Source organism: Aplysia californica, unplaced genomic scaffold (genome assembly GCF_000002075.1).
Source record: "Aplysia californica isolate F4 #8 unplaced genomic scaffold, AplCal3.0 scaffold00388, whole genome shotgun sequence".
Classification (NCBI taxonomy): Eukaryota; Metazoa; Mollusca; class Gastropoda; order Aplysiida; family Aplysiidae; genus Aplysia; species Aplysia californica.
In genome coordinates this window covers 160,807-165,692 of record NW_004797658.1, presented here as the reverse complement: position 1 = coordinate 165,692, position 4,886 = coordinate 160,807, and positions in this window count along the sequence as shown.

The window sequence follows — 4,886 nt, the reverse complement described above, 5'->3', positions numbered from 1 at the left end:
CTCACTCTCTTTTCGTTAAAACGTCCACTGCAGATGCTCAGTTTACTTCAGAAGTTAATTAATGATGTTTAGTGTTTAGCTGACAGATGCACAGGCTGGCTCAGGCATGTCTGTACTTGTAGTTGTAGGATATCTCAGGATTTTGTTCCTGCCAAAAATTTGATTTTGTCAGCAGTAAGAGCATATTGAAATAAGATTGTGTTACCTTCCATGTTTTCCGGGTGTGTTTCGAATTTTGAATATTTAAAGGTTTTTAATTTTTTTTAAAGTACTTCTAAAAGTGGATACTGGTTGCTTGCACAGGAGAAGAATTGCTGTCTTCTCCCCACCACTGTGTTTTGTGTGTGCATTTGTCTGCGTGGTAATGTCTGTTTTGTCAACATGGATTGTCGTCAGGATTTCAAACATTGTTTTTTGGTTCCCACATTAGTGGAGTAAGCATGTTTGATTCAATGTTCTCACGTGGCATGTTAGTTCTGAGATCACGCTGTGATGTTTGCTGTAGTCGTTCACTGCTGTTCTCGGGGAAATCTTGTCAATGTTTTCTTTTCCTACATTATGCATGTTATTGTCATATATGTTTGCACCATAAATGATCTTGTCTCATTGTCCTATTCATAAATGCTCTATCTTTGTCTTTTTTTTAATTGATTACTTAAGCCAACATTTATCTTAGTAAAAAATAAGAAATAGAAATAGGCCTACAGGCCAGAACATACTGTTAAATGATTTATTCAATGCTTCATTATTTAAAATGTAGTGATAAGACCTAATGACAATTTACATATATGCTACCATGTATTTACTGAAAATGAAAGTCGATTTTATTTTTTATTTTTTTGACAACGTACTTTGATTGATGGCTATGAAAAAGTGAAACTTTAACCTTCTTTTTTTTTGGCGTACTTGGTTCTCACATGTGTAGTGTCTCTTTGTCTGGGATTTTTCAGTTTTTACGTATAGTGTACCCTCCAAACAAGTTGAAGAATGGAAACCTTGTAGTTCTGTAAGGTCCAGGGCATGAACCAGTCAATGTGGCAAGCGGCTGGTAGTCATGGATGGTTGGTTGGGGTCAACGCATAAATGTACCACGGTCAAGGTAACCTCCACCCACACACACACCAGTAGAGTCAGTGGCCCACCGCAGTAACATAGGCAAAACAGATGAATCTTGATAATCCTTATGTTACATTGTTGTAGACCTACTTGGTAAAGACTCAAGAAGATAAACAAGGAGCCCTGAATTTTGGAATAATTTTTTTTAGTTGTCACAATTTTGGGTTGTTGTTTTTCAAAATATCAAGCTGTCACTGTCCCGTCCTCTACATTACGTTGAGTGATTTGTGAGGCATGTTGACAAAGTGAGTGAACCCTGTGGAAATCCAAATAGATACCAGTACATCAAATATGATAGAGGTGGAATTTGTACCGGTACCATGTATAGTATAAGTATGAAAGAACAAGTTACAAAAGACATGTTAAACTTACAGAAAATGGGGCTGATTTTTTGGCAGATATCTCCATGTGTGGAGTGGGAGAAGTAACACATTTTGTTGACGTTCTTCACAAATGTTCTTTGTCCTAACATACATGTATGATTGATAAATAATGTCTTTGTGTGTGTTTTGTGAAAGAGACTGGGGAGGACATTGTTGGGTTGGGGCTGTAGAGTTGATGGGTTGTCTCAACTACTGTATACTTTCCTCTATGAAGTACATTACATTCATTACATTGGTATTGTATCTGTGTCAATTGTACAATCTTTCTTGTTTATCTCTTATTCATTCATATGGTTCGTTATTTTGTTTTTTGCTGTTTTCAGTTTATGAATGAGAGATAAAATGAAGTTGTGATTGTCATTACTTTATTTGTTTGAGCTGGGATTAGAATTGATGCATACGTGGATGAATGTGTGTTGTTTTGTGGAATAGAGGCAGGTGTGTGTAAGTCAGGGTGACAGCGTGTTGTATGGTGATGAGTGTGCGCGATGACCAGTTGTGTGAGTGAGACACTTCCATGTCTTGTGAAACAGAAATATTTTGTTGAGATGGGATGAATTATGTATGAATGTATTGCTCATGATCTGATGTATGATATTTTCTCCCATGTATGTCCTGACTTGTATGTATGGTTTCTGCCCTCACTTTCTGTGTGGGTGATTGACGGGTGTCCTAGTGTGGTTTGCTCCTTCTTTCTTATCAAACGTCTGTCATCATCCTTATCTCTCCTCCTTCTTTTCTTGTTACATGTTCGTTACTCTCTAGTAACACCTCAAATCTTCGGCACTTGTATGACTTCATTGTGTTGCAAGTGCAGTAAAATTCGTACTAAAACACTTTCTGTTCCAATTCATTTGCCCATGATGTTCGTGGAGTTCTTGTGCTGTGGAAGTTGTCGTGTCTGCACATACGCCATGAAAATTTTTCGTTCTTTATCATGGCAAGGTCATCAGAAAGCTGTGATTACTGTTTCTCATATCTCCATAGTCAACATTGGGAGGAGTTAGAAAGCTTTTTCTTTTTCCTGTTGGTTTTTTTTTTTTCTGTTTTCCCATTTCCCATCTTCCTCAATATATATTTTTCGCTAGCCTTGATACTATAAATAGTTACACATGGTTATGAGAAACTATTGCAAATCTCTTCCACTCCATTAATTTGATCTTCATCGTCATCAGCTGTAAATTATTTATGTGTGCTTCATACTTCATGAGGAATAAATGTAGACATTTGTACACGGCTTTTGGATTTTTCCTTGTTTTGTCCAAATGTTTTCTTTGTGTGTAGTTGGAGGATGGGTGGTTGGCAGGTGCTCCAGTGCAGTTTGCTCCTTCTTTCCTATCAAGCATTTAGATCGTCCTTAATTCTCCTCCTTTTTTGTTTGTTGCTCCCTTGTAATACCTTTTTAATCTATGGCACTTATGTAATGTGACCTAATTGTGTTGCAAGTGCTGTAAAATGCTTACTAAAACAATAAGTTTAGTTGTAGATGGAGGGAGCCACTGGTAGGTCCTACGTCTGCCCGTTCTTTGTTGTTTCCATCTGTCTGTCTTATTTTATAGATTATTTGAAGGCATCACTGGTAAGTCTTTCTTTTCTATCCTTCAGTTACTTGTCTGTCTGTCTCTTTTTCCCTGCACAAAATGACTATCAGCATCAGTGGTGTAGCGGTAAGGCACTTTGCTCTCGTATAATTTAGGGGACCCAAGTTCAATTTTGAAATGTGGAAAATTGTTATCAAGTATGAGTATCTCATTCTTTCCTTCTAGAATTTAGAATGTTGCAAACCTGTCAGCCTGGGTTGGCCCAGACAGGCAGGGTGGGAAGCCCTAAAAATAATCTAAATTGTGTTGGTAGGGGCATAAAAGCACCTAGGCATACATTAACTTCCCAGTCAGAAAAAAATGAGTTGTGAGATCTGCTTCTCTTTACTCAAACAAATAAATAATTGATGTAAGCTGTGCTTGTAGAGTCGGTCTATTAGTATTACAATTTTAATATGATTTACCTCTAATTTGACCACTCGTTTGTCAGAAGACACTGCTGCTAGGTCCTACTTTTCTTTCTCATGATTACTTCTTTTGCTTTTGTCTATCTCTTTCTTTTGTCCATTATTGAGTGGCCATTAGTCTTATCCGTACGTGGGGTTTTATATCCATACGAAGTGGGAAACTCCGTGCCAATACTTCCAAAGAGGAAACTTACTCGTTAACCCGATCCGTACGTTTGTATAGCAGTCTGTCGAAATGATTTTTTGAGAAATGCTGAAAGTTTCACAGAGATCTTCGTACTACTAGAAGTATTCTAAAATGTGAAGAATACAGACCCGGGGGTACAAAATGACCCCAGGGCGTATGGATAGGGTTAAATGTATTGTGGTGTCATTGCGCTTCTCTGTACCCAACTACACTGTTCCCTGTGTAACCTGCCGCACTGGCATCTGTGATGAAGCGATTCCCGAGTGGTGAGAGTTTTATTGAGTATTGCTAGAGACTTGAAATTTTCTTGGAAGGAAAAGAAAACCAACGAGTTGGTACGAGTTAAAGTAGCCCACGGTTGCCCTTCGGTAATGAAAACAGTCGGGAAGAGACAAATTTTCTTTCTGAGACATTTGAATCTAGATTCTACATGAGGACCTTGGAGATCTAGCTCTCATTTCTTAAAAAAAAGAGTAAATGGGCAAGGATAGACCCAAAGCAACTAAATGGAAAGCCTGAGCTGATGTGTGGCCTTCCAAGGTCTGCTATCTTGGCACTAAAAGATGTGAAATTTACATACACCACTTTAAGGGAAGACAAGCATGCTTTTTTCTAAATCCGTTATGCACAGACTTAGCAATCATTTAAGGGCATTTTATATGACTTCGGGGGTCTTGTACGTTATTCAGGTAGTCAGATGTACCTTAGTTCAGCGCTCCGGGCAAATTTTTACACTTTAGGGTGTCACGACCCCCTATAAAGCGTTATTTTAGTGCAGGCGTAATTTTCTTATCTATAAAGCTACAGAGTTAATATTTTCACAGAATACACTCAGTATCTATATATAGGTAGTTGCAAACAGTGGCGGTGGGTAGTGAAGGGCTCACGGGCTTGAGCCCCCACCCCCACCCTCAAGTCTACCCCAAGGCAAATGAAAATAACGAAATAAGCAGTTAAAACTGTTCTGATCAACCGCAGTGAACACAGAGTGATCAACTTGGCGGCTTGCTCGTTTATCCAATCACTGTTGTCTCCGCTTACAACTATAGTAACCTAACAGCCAATCAAATGTCTTTAGGGCTCAGCAATCAACCAGCCCGTTCTCACGGTCTCTCCTTAATGAAACCCCTCTTGTAAAAAGGTAGAAGACTTGAAAAAAATAACACTGCACAGAGGGCTCACGCTCTCCCAG